The sequence below is a fragment of the Pezoporus wallicus genome, unplaced genomic scaffold, assembly GCF_028554395.1.
Source record: "Pezoporus wallicus isolate ANWC-B61680 ecotype Strahan unplaced genomic scaffold, APGP_CSIRO_Pwel_v1 contig_2384, whole genome shotgun sequence".
In the NCBI taxonomy this organism is placed as follows: domain Eukaryota; kingdom Metazoa; phylum Chordata; class Aves; order Psittaciformes; family Psittacidae; genus Pezoporus; species Pezoporus wallicus.
In genome coordinates this window covers 9067304-9079836 of record NW_026640488.1, presented here as the reverse complement: position 1 = coordinate 9079836, position 12533 = coordinate 9067304, and the positions used below count along the sequence as shown (strand labels likewise).

Below are 12533 nucleotides of genomic sequence, written 5' to 3'. Positions count from 1 at the left end.
AATTAATACTTTTATCCCTCATTGTGTCAGTCTTATCTACTACAGATCAAGCCAAGTTTCTGTGAAGGGTTTCCATAATACATTGGTATGGAAAATAGTACATCAGGTTCACAAGAATAAAGCTTTGACCAGTGAAGCTCTCACTTAAATGGTGTTAAATATAAATCGTTGTATGAAAATGAAAAGTGAGCCAGTGATCCAATCCATTTTAAACACAAGTCCTCCCAGGGAAAGTCTTAGATGTAAACAGATGAATAACCCAATCCCTATTCTGCTGAGATTACACATCTTTGAATATGTGCCTTTAAATTGCAGAGAAGCCAATGAAACCGATTTCCCATACTATTTATGTCTGTAAGACCCAGCCATCTTGGAAGGGCAGCACTAAAAGCTGCTCTCCTGATATGAGTAGTATTTGTCTCAGGCTCCTTATATGACTTGTTTTAACAGATGACAACCATGAAGGGAAAGTGAGTTTAATACTGAGTTTATTCGTGATAGGAAAACTTTCAGAACAAATGCAGTTAATTGCAGCAAAAGAAAAACATGCATGATAATGGCTCCATAGAGGCAATGCAGCAACAAGGTCTTTCCAAAGCAAAACCATCACTCCAGTCCCCAGTTTTACAAGCTTGTTTGCCAGGTTTCACCAGTTGGGAAAAGCTCCCTTTGGTACTCCCTCCCAAAGCACAGCTGCTGTTCCCCAGCATCATTCCCCCACCAGGCCAAGGCAGTCCAGGCCTTTACTTCATACTCACTATCCAGAAGAAGGGGCCACAGTTTCAGATTACAGCAACGTAAAAACAACAACCCACCATTTCTGTAGCACCAGCCACTTCCCTGTTTCAGTGAAACTCGTAATTTACACCAGCTCAGAATATGCCCTTCTCTTTTAAGTCCTGAAGCTTGCTTTTCTCCTACCTTGCTATGTAACTATTTTCTCTGCATTACTTGGATGTTTCAGATCTGCTGTGCTCCTTGCAGTATGGATTGCTTGTTCATACATCTCCTCCTGCAAGCCAAAGACTCAGTGTCAGAAAGAGAAGGCACAAATTCCACACTGGGTAGAGCTCTTATTATCAAAAGAGCACTAAATAAATAAATAAATAAATAAATAAATAAATAAATACAGTGCATTTGCCATGATCTATCCCTGGATACAAATATGTTTCAAATTAAAGAAAGACTAGATATGGCTGCAGCATAAAGAATACTTTGCCGAGTAGAAAATCTGGTAAACTTATGTCTTTTCCAGATATATCTACTACATTGTACTTTAAAATTACCATCATGTTTTTCAGCCACATATTCTTGAAATTGTGTCCCTGACTGTTAGTATAATAGGGTTTTTAATTTTTTTAAAGTCTTCAACTTTCTTAGACACTTTTTTCTTTCCTTTCTCTCTTCTAACATCTCCCTCGCTGGTATTAAAACATACAACATAACCTAACTTCCTAACAAGACTGCCTACTTCTTCACTGTGATTTCATGACTTCGTCAGGACCTTTCTAGATACAGCTTCTCCTAGAAAGGTTTGGGGAGGGAGAGGGAAGTAGGGGAGAGGTGTCAATACTACAAAGTTGACAGGGTTTATATGTATGTATTTATGCCTTGTATATGTCCTAGGCTCCTGGTTTGCTTGCTTGCCAGTATAATTGATTGACTGCATCCCGAAAGATGTTTATAACAACCTGCAAGTCCCGTATTTTTGCAGATCTGCGAACGCCCGAAGAAAAGCAGGGACCCGGTGAGCTCCCTGTTGGCTCCGTTCCTGCAGCCTCAGATAGGAGCGTTATTCTGGCGGTGCTTATAACTAACACTGCCAATGAGCTGCCCTTCTTCCTTCGCCCCCACCCCTCCCTGATCTTTAGGGCAGCCCACGCAGCCGAGGGTATCTGCGCGGCCGCGGCACAGCTAAACGGCTCTCGGGGATTGAGGGGCCGAGCCGGGAAAACTAATCAGCGTGTCTGTGCCCCGGCTCTGGGGACAGCGGGGTCCTGGGGTTTCCTGTCTGTTTCAGGGGCGTCCCCGTCATCACAGGGTGACAACCGGGTCACTTTGCAGACGCGCCACTGGGAGATAATAGAATATAAAATAAAATTTAAAAAAAAATAAAAAAGAAAAGAAATAAATCCGTCCACAGATTACGAGGTTTACTCCAATTCAAAGCATCAGGCTGGGCTTTGCTCCACCTGCCAGGGCCCAGGGCCGGGAGGATCCCCCTGCCTTAAACCTCCCTGCTCCCGGGGTCTTTTCCATGTGGATCCCATTATCATCATTTGCTCCTAGTATAAAGGGGATTAAAGCGATTAGAAAGAAAACAATTAAATGATCTTTCCATTTACCTTTTCATGACGGTTGCAAGCGGAAAGGGGGACGGGCTTTTACTTGGAGCAACCGAGATAGGGTTTCTGACTCCTTTTAGAAGGGTTTATTTTTGAAGGAGGGGAGGGGGGACCCTCGCCACTTGTCAACTGTTTTCCAAACACTATATTAATGCTGACCAGACCTCTGTCGTACGTAACGTGACCCTAGTATTTTCCAACCTGTAATCGTTTGTTAAGTCTCAGTGTTGAATAATGAAAGCAAAACAAAATCCCAAAATTCTCAGACGTTCTGGAGTGGGGTTTGTGTTGTTCTGGAGTGGAAAGGTGGGAGAAAAAGGTTTGGGGGCTGTTTGGTTGGCAGGGGGGAGGGCTGTGTTTGTTTTTTTTCCTACGACAAGCAAAATCCCTGTATTTCAGCATTGGAACAAAGCCATAATCCTGACGAAAGGATTTAAACATTTTAGAATAACAGACAGATTTTAATCTAATGATGGGGATAACCTTTCTTCAGTCTCTTTTCCTTTCCAAAGGAAAGTGCTCTGAACGAGCGGCAATCCCCCTTGTACCCATACGCTCCCACTCGCGCTACAGCCAAGCGTTCACGTAAATATCTTTATGAACCCGTATTTCAGTTTTTGCTGTTTTCGTTTGCACCGATCCAACGAAAGAGCTTAGAACCTTGTCCACGGAAAGGTAACATTTCTAAACGTTAATTAGCCACGCCACAAGCGCCTTCGCTTTCTTTTTCTTTCCAAGTCACGTTAACATTAAAGAGAGTATGAACCTACAGGGGCCCACCCGGAGAAATTCGCGCAGTGGATTTAAAGGGATGAAGACTCCCCAGAGACTACAGGAGCTGCGCCCATTATTCTCCCCACCACACGCCAGTGGTGCCCCCCATTCCCGGGTCCCCGCCCCGCTGTCGGGGCGGGCTGGGGGCGGTGGGACCGACCGCGCCGGCACCGCCTCCCATTCCAGCTTCGCTCCGGCTCCGCTCTGCCGCTGCCCGCAGACACGGATTCACCGAGACCCGTCTCTGACCTCTGAAATGGGCACAGTCGGCAGCACAGCCCTCCCCTCCCCGCTTCACAACTGAGTGACACCGACCTAAACTCAAGGGTTACGCCCCCGAAAGCTCCAGTGGTGGTAGTGGAGGAGGTAGATGAGCCGGAGACATTCAGAAAATGCGAAGTGTACAGCCGTAATGCCTCTGCTACCTGAAGGCACAACGCCAGAGCGGATAATTCCGTAAACTAATCACTCCGTTTGACAACAAGCAGATCAAAAAGAGAATCTCGTAGGAAGAACGTCAGGATCTGCAGGGGGGAGAAAACATTTCTGTGCTCCCTGCACATGCGAAAACCCCGACAGCAATGGTGTGGGTGCTCGGCTCCCAGCGTCTCTGGGCGTGCCGGCTGCCCACGGGCACACCTCGGCTTGGTCGGCTTAAAAAGCTTCTTCTAAAGCTGAAAAATCTCTGTTATTTAAAATAGTAGATCCTTCAGGGTGAAGCGAGGAGGACAAATCCCGTTTGTCGTCAGAAGTTCATTTTCAGCTACTAGAGGAGTTACTCACTCTAAATATTTTTCTTTCCTCTATAAAAGTTATTGCCCTGCTTTCATAGTTACTAAAAACTTCATTCGGCAAACCGAAGCCTAAATCCCGGCATTCATGTGGCAGTAATTCCTTTAATAAATACTTGGCATTACCGCGCAGTGCCCCTTGCCCGTGGGTCTCCTCCACAAGCCAGGCAGTGTGATTTCTACCCGCCGAAGGGGTCATTAATACCAAACCCGCTGGCGCGAGCCGCTCCTCCATCACCAATAAAATCTTTACAGCCGCGAAAAGGGCTCTGAGAGTGTCTTTGTAGAGCCTGCTTTTCCGCGGGCGGTGCCTGAGCGCGGTTTTCTCTAATGCCCCCTTTCCTGATCTTATTACCTGGTTTGCAGTTTATGGACACTAAAAGCTCCCGCATGAGGGGAAGGGGAGAGGCAGGGCGCGGAGCAGGTGCCGCTCCGCGCAATTTTTATTTTTCTCCTCTTTAATGCAAAATAGGCAAACCCTCGGCTTTACTCCCACCTCCCCAGCCCTTCCATTTCTTCGCGGAAGAAGCGCAAGGAGCGCCGGAGGCGTAATGCCTTTTACCCTGGCATCGGCACCAAGGGGTCCGCTTGGCTGTACAGCGCTCCTCTCACGCCAGCATCTCCGCCGGCGCGCAGCGGCCGCGGGGCTGGCGCTAAGAGAGAGAGTAAAGCGAGGCGAGGGGGCTACTGGACAAGACGCTTTACGGCTGCGGACTGTCCCCCCCCGACGCCCGCCGGCGCGGAGCCGGCTGTGTCCGCCCCCCGGCGTAGGGCAGGCAGCTGCCGGGAACAGGGCAGCCAACGTGAGGAAACGCCGAGAGGAGCGGAAAGGAGAAAGAGGGGAAGAAATAACCGAACCAAGCCAACAAACCTCAAACCACCACCGACAAAACCGCCCAGCCTACAGCGACCAAATCAGGTTTACCTTTCGCGGCCCGAGGGATGCCATAACTCTCCCTTCTGTCTGGACGGGCTCCCCTCAGAGGTCCGCCGTCCCCTCCGGTAGCCGCTCCTTCTGCCGCCTAGAATGACACACCAGCGCGGTAACACGCTGCAGCTGCCCCGAGGCCCGGGCACGGCGCCTCACAGCCGTGCCCATGAGGGGGGAGACACCACCACCCCTCCCTCCATATAAGGCTCTCCGGGAAAGCCCTGGAGGACCGGCCGGTGCCGAGCATCGTCCTCGCCGCTTCGGGCCACCCCACCCCGCCTTACACGAGGAAATCTTCCTTCTCCAACAATAGTACCCTGGAGGTTTCGGTGGGTTTGGTTTTATTTCTGAGGGGATGTTCTTAGGTTCAGACCCTCCGACGTGCTGGGAAAAAGCCGCCCACTCATCGGGGGCTCCACGGGCACTGGGGCGGGGGTCAGCCCCTCGGCCGGAGCCCTCTCCCGCCCCGACGGCCCGTTAAACCCCGCTCCGCCACTCGCAAGCCGATCCTCGGGGTCAGGCTGTCAGGAGTCCTCCCTCGTCCGGCCGTTTGGTTTAAAACTGCCTCCGGAGAAGCACAAATAAATAACTTATTCTGGAGGAGGGGAAAAAAAATTAAACCCCCAAGCTGACAGGAGCTACAGGCGCTAAATACGTGTAGGGACGGGAGAAAGAGCAAAAGTAAATAAATTTCCGTTACTTAATTGAAAGGCAGAAGCTAGCCCTTTGTGTACACAGCGCTTCAGGGAGAGGAAAGCCAGAGCAGGGGCGCGGGGGGAGAGCTGGGGCCGGCCGGGGGTCTGCCGCCGCCTTCAGATCCAGCCCCGCTGCTTCCCCCACACGAGGGAGGAAACAAGGAAATAGTAATAGTAGTAGTAGTAGTAATAATAATAATTTGTTACGATAATAATAACAATAATACGAGGAGGGGGAGGAAGAGGAGTCCAATAACATGGAAGAAGTGATGGGGGGCACACACGGAAAGCTTACCTGGCACTGAGGAGCTGGGATATTTACTTGAGAAGCTGGAAAGGGCTGCGGTGACAGTGCTGGACATGAGAGTGGGCTGCGCCTGGAACACCATCGAGAAACCTGAAGTGAGGCTGAAAAGGTGCAAATAAAAGCAAATGAAAGGAAATACCACTTTTTTTTTTTTTTTATTTTTTTTTAATCTGTCTGTAAGTAGCCTGTGCTGCTCGAGGAGTGCAGTGGGACTACTGAAACAGCACGGCCTTTTATCTGTGTAAAAAAAAGGCTTTTAATGCTTTTTTTGCTTTTCTTTTTAACTAAGTGCTTTGGCAAATATACTCATGTTTCTCTGCACAGAAGCCAAAGAATCAAACACAGTCTCCAAAATCAGTTATATCTTGATTATTTGGGGCAAAATCCAAAGCTTTCTAATTCTGTGCTAATATGATAAAGGACTGTAAATGAATCTCTAGAGGAGGCTTTTTGGTGTCTCTTATACACTGACAAGTTTTTTTCTCTGCATTTATCATCATGTCAAATAAATCCCCAAATGTATGGGATGACGCACACAACCAAACCCTTTCACTGTGAAGTTATTCACACCATGTTTGCTTGAAGAATCAGTCTCTTCTTTTTCAGCTTGAAAGCATGCATAATACCAAAGGACACTCTGAACACGCGCTTCCAGACTGCAAATCAATCTTATTCCTTCCTCTAAGCCCCACAGTAATTAGTAACAACTGCAATTAACAGCTTCAGTTTAGTGTCTCATGGTGTTCTCCAAAGGAAAATATACTGATAATCTGCACTTGGCACATCTTAGTGTTACTACCATATGCAGAGCAACTCTCACACGTTTTCTTTCTCAAATGTGACATTCCAGGCGTCTCTCTCCAGGGTATCCAGGGGAGCCTTACCCTACCAGTCTTGAACCGGTTTGCAACAATTCTGCCCCTTCCCAAGTCAGCCTTGCCTTCGACACTGATTCCAGAATCTTTTCCATTAAAACCAGCAGGCTGGTGACTCCAGAGGCCATATAACCAGTTCCATTCAGCTGTTTCAGTTAAGAAAAGAAAATCAGTCTGTTAACAGACCTGTTCTAAAACTGAATTAATGTGCACATATGCATATTTCTACCAATGCGAGTAATTTTTCTGATACCTCTCCTGTATATTGTGGATGCAGTCAGCAGTGTCTTTGCAACTAATATGTTATTATATATGACATTGTCGTGGTTTAAAGTCAGTCAGGTAACTCGTTCGCTCACTCCCCTACCTTCTTTCCCTCCCCCTACTACCGGAGGGACGGAGAGGAGAATCAAAAAGAATGCAACTCCCACGGGTTGAGATAAGAGCAGTTTAGTAACTAAGGTATAACACAAATCACTACTGCTACCACCAATAATAATAATGATAAAGGAAATAACAAGGGAAGAGAATACAACACCTCAGCACCACCCGACATATAACTCACCCCCCCCAGCCTGACCAAGCACCGACCGATACCTCCTCCAACCCTGCAGACTCCCAGCCCTTCCGGCTAACTCCCAGTTACATCCTGGGCATGACGTGCTGTGGTATGGAATACCTCTTTGGCTAGTTTGGGTCAGGTGTCCTGTCTCTGCTTCCTCCCGGCTTCCCCTCCTCCCTGGCAGAGCATGAGGCTCACAAAGTCCTTGGCCAAACCAAAACATCCTTGTTATCAGCTCTGTTCCCGAGCTGAAAGTCAAAACACTGCACTGCACCAGCTACCAAGGAGAAAAATGACTGCTACTGCTGAACCCAGGACAGACATATATATATAATAACATATATAATGTTATTCCGTATGTGTATAATATTCTTGATATGCAGGTGCATATCTGGGTTTACCAGGAACAGAAAGGTTGAAAGGGACCTGTTTAGTATCATCAACACTATCTAGTGTTGTGCATCCACTCCTAATCAGATGGTGCAACTACAGAAGAGCAATGGCCTCTTAATTCAGAGCACCATAAATGTGACTGCAGAAAGACTTACAAAAAATAGCTATCATCTTCATTTACTGTTTTCATTTCCTACTATCTCAATTTTCCAACTAACAGAAACAGTGTTTTGAAAGTGCAGTTTTATGTAGAAATACAAAGCTGATCAGAAAAAGAAGTAAGGTTAATTTATTCCTTAAAAAGGTGTAGCCATTCATGAGGTGTAGAAGTGAAAACTTTTGATTGCCTAAAAAATTAAAATCTTCTTAAGTTTTAAAAAGAAAGTGTACTTTTCATTTACAAGTTCACTTCTAAGGTTTAGTTATGGAAATGTTCTTGAGTTATGGAAATGTTCTTGGATTACTTGCTGCACAGGCAACTACAGACTTTTAAAAAGGAAATTTTGCTCCAAGAGATCCCATTGGTGACTTCCAGTGCTCCTAATGGAGCGCAGCAGCAGTTGCTCAGTAGTTAGCAGCATTAATCAGGATTCTGAGTCCTGCAGTTTAAAGCAGTGAACAAGTAAGGTAAACAGCTATAAATCCTTATGTCTTGGAGAGAAATCCTACATTAGCCTATCGTGTGAAAGGGTAAAAAAGAAGGCAAAAAGAGCCTTTTCTGGCTCTGTTGTCAGCATGGAAATTTTCCACGGTAGTACTAGCATCAGGTGAGAGTGTGGATGGAGCTCTGGCTGGTGTGGGGGAGAATTCTCTCTTTAGGCAGCTGAAAGTGGCAGGGTCAGAAGTTTGCTCACAGGAGAAATGTCATGCCTCAGGAACAAGTCAAGAGAGAAATGACTACTGGTAGGCAATTATAGTATTGGTCTGGCTATTCAAAATACTTTGGTTCTCTTCCTATTTTTCTGAGAGTCCAATCAGACAGACCTTGAGTCCCCCCAAGTGGTCTCAGGTGTTGCTTACTGTTTTGTGCAGTGCAATGTTGAATAGGACATTCTGGGAGGTTTCCCAAAGGCTCATGCAAGGACAGGAGTGGTGTTTACTGCCTGTGACCCTCTACTGAGACATTTCTCAGAGAATTCTGATGCAGTGATCTGATCTGCTTCCTCACTTTCTAGGATGGGACAACCATGATTTCTCCTCTTGCATTGGGTCCACTGGAATATACAGAGAAATAAGGATGGAAATTTTTGAATAAGCACGAAAGCCATTTTCATGGCTGGACATTCCTGTATCAGATTCCTACATTCTTGCTTTTACAGACTTCAGAAATATGTTCTCTGGGTGTTGGCATGAGATGGAAGGTGAGTGTTACCCAAAGGAGCATGTAAGGAGCCAGGGCTCCTGAAGAACTGTCCCGGTACTAAACAAAGAAGAGCTGGGAAGATTGTGCAGAGTGATGTTAGTTGGTTTTGCAGTCAGCACAGATATCCAGAAGCAGTGTGTCTCCATTTGTGCGAGCCAACAACCCTGACAAACAGCTCATGAGCCCTATGGTGGAAGTAGTATTCAGGCAAGGCTTATTTGGCTAACTTGCAAGTTGCGGCTAAGCTGCTTTTAGAAAGTCTATGTGCCTGTCAAGAATAGAAAGAAAAGGAGAAGCACATATACAAAATTGCACAATTGTATGCTGAACTTTATTTATTTTCATCCCTGAGGAACAGCTCAGTGTATACAAATGTAGGAATATATCTTTGATGATGAGAGGACATTTGGTCAAAACAGGGCACAGGTGAAATAGAGTTAAACTTTAAAGAACTGGGTTTCTTTCTGTGTGTCTGTTGTAGACTTTTTGTTTGTTTGTTTGTTTTTAGGAAAAGAGCCCTACTGCCAAAAACTAGATACTTCATTGTTACAAATTCATAAACACTGCAAAAGTTAATCTATATTCTAAAAAGCCTCAGTTTTTTTTCAACTCTATTTTGCTTAAAAGTGATTGATACGAGATTGATATGAGAGTCTATGTGCCAAAGCCCTGCCTTGAAGTAGACTTACTGTTTATGGCTCTCTAGTCTGTTAAAGAATCGAAAACTTAACCATAGTTCACAGTATTCAAATATTTCAGCTATCCTGAAGACAGCTATTCTTTTTCCTGGGTTAGTTTGACCTTGCCATTTTACCCTGACTACCAGAGGACATTGGCATGCAGGTGAGGAAAGAACAAAGTACTGAACTTTTCCAGCAAAACAATATCAGAGTACATTGTGTTATTAGAGATGCTCCAGAACACATACAGGTGATAAATTAACATTTTTCTCACCTTTCTGAAGCCAGAAAACATCTTTACTTGATACAGCACATTCAACCCAAATTCTCAAGGGCTGATTGCTAAGGTGGTTACATGAGAATTTACAAAACAACTAAATTTGCGTGATTTGTTTATGACTACTGAAAATTGCCTGTGGCGACAAAACCTAAAAGTCACAATTATGGATTAAGCACAATAAAATTTTTAAGATTTATGAATCACACTTTTGGACTCATAGATTCAATTCTGCTTTCAGTTTGTGTCCATATTACTTAAATTCCATAATTGTGTACTTTCTGATTCTAAAGTTTCCTGTGTACCTTGAATTTGAATCTGAACAACCACAACTGAAACCTGAGCCCACCTAGAACCAAGAAAGTATACATTTCTCCACAGAAGTTCCCTGAGGTGCCTTATTCAAAGACATCTTACAGTACTACTTGGTAATCGCTGAATCAAGTTCCTTATCAAATGCAATTATATATATTACATATATATAACTGCAATTATAAAAAAAGAACACACAGCTTTGCTATTGTTGCTCAACTTAGTCAAACACTGAGGAAATGGAAGATTCTCTTTTTTGTGATTTCTCCTTTTTCAAGGAGAATACACAATTCTGTATTTAAAAGGAATTGAAGAAATGGAGTAGAAGTCAAAGGATACATGGAGTTACCTTGCTGCTCCATGAAGTATTTTGGCTTACAGATCATTAAAAATGGAGCAATTTTGTCCATCCCTAAGGAAGGCAAGTGGAAACAGGTGGGGTTAAGGACACAGCCCTGCCTTCCATGTTCCTGCTGGCCAGTGGGTGTTTTTTCGGCATATAACCGCATGCCCACCCTGGACCGTTGCTCTCTGTTCCAAGGGGCAGGCACCAAAATTCTATAGCCAAACCAAGATGCAAGTGAATAGCTGCTCATTACCTGACCATCTTGCCGAGAAACCCAGAGGCAGCTGTTACATATTGAATTGAGAAAAACAGAGTGTTAGGAAGCTGGGCTGTGTACGCAGGAGGAGGACTGAGGCACCCTTTGAGTGGTGTGGAGCTGTGTGAAGGCTCAGGCAGCACCAACAGCAGCTGGAGAATCAATCGTGGCCCTACTTTTGGAAAGAAAAGGCAGAGTGCCAGATGGCAGCTGACCAGAAGAGCCAAGGTCTAAACAAAAGCCCTAAAAAAAAGGGGAAAAAAAGAAAGGAAAAAAAACCCAAACCAAACCAAAAAAAGCCCAAACCCTGAAAGGGAACGAGTCTTTTGGGTCAACACAGATTTTACTGAGAAACATTTAAAAAAACCCCAAAAATATGTCCATACTGTGTGTTGCTTTTCCAAAGTGCACATTTTCTCAGATACCTATACCAAAAATATCACAAAACATTACCTGGCTTATTTGTAAGTCAGAAAGCCACTAAGGGAAGAAAAAAAAAAGCTTGCTTTCTTCAAGGGGAGTTTGATGTGCTGTTTAGCCTGCTCTGTCATTTTTCTTGTCTCTCTTCATAATCCCTATGTAACCCAGGAATGGCCAGTAAAAAAGAGAGACCCTCTGCTTGTTTAATTACTTCCTGAAAATTTGACAACTACTACTTCAGTCTCATTGGATAATCTACTTTTAAATTGCCTAGTCTTTCAAAGACAGCATAATTATTTGCGTACACTTACTTCCCTAGCTATACATCATGCCTATCAAAATTAAATGCTTCCAACATACCATTGCAGTGTTTTAACATTTCACTTCTGTGATACATTTAACAGTAAATTGATCCTACACTTCCTTTTTAACAAATTTTCATAGCTTTAGTATAAAGCACAGTTAGAAATTGGATCTTTTTTCTCTGATGAGGGAATAAAGTTATTTAAGGAATGATAGAGACTTACAAAATACAAAGCTTTGTGGCAATGCTTGTGATGTTTAAAAATTATTTCCTTTATTTCTCCTTAAAAAAGGACTATTTCATTAATGCAACTTATTTCTGAACAGACATAACTTCCTGAGTTCACAGTTTTGCTGTAAATATAACCATAATAATAAATGTTATGTAAGGAATTAATGTGGTTTTCTTCTGAAAATTTGTGAATATTTTTTTCAAGACAATAAAATGATTTACAAAATATGAAGAATAAACAATTTAAGGTACTCATTTAGCAGACTGTTCCACTGACATTTTAACTGGTGAATATGTCAGTTTTTAGAAATATTTTTTCCCTGTGAGCCATACGATTATTTCTGTTCCTGTATCATCAGAAAACCAAAAATGCTCTTAACAACACGTATTGATTCAGCATCAAAATATGCACTATGCACGTATTTAGGGCACAGTCACTGCACTGTGTGCGTGTTTTCAAAGCTGAAAGACTACCCCACGCAGTACTAGGGTTTCTCCTGTAGAGAAACGGGAAGCTACAAGCAGTCACGAACACAGACCTCTCTCCCAGATACTAGCATGGCTTCTGAGCATTCCTTTCTCAGGATATGCTGAATTTGAGGCTGGGTTTTTCGTTTGTTTGTAGTGAGACATGCTAATAAGCCACATTTTAAAGAGAGCAGTTTTATTTG

General features: G+C 44.2%; 1 long non-coding RNA gene across 1 annotated transcript; it reads right to left on the bottom strand.

Moving 5' to 3' along the window:
- Positions 1-471: 471 nt before the first annotated feature.
- On the bottom strand, positions 472-4947 carry LOC130604560 (uncharacterized). The gene is made up of 3 exons (XR_008973483.1): positions 4836-4947; positions 3435-3643; positions 472-1009 (listed from the first exon to the last, which is right to left on the bottom strand). It is a non-coding gene; the product is annotated as an uncharacterized LOC130604560 (long non-coding RNA).
- Positions 4948-12533: the final 7586 nt, after the last annotated feature.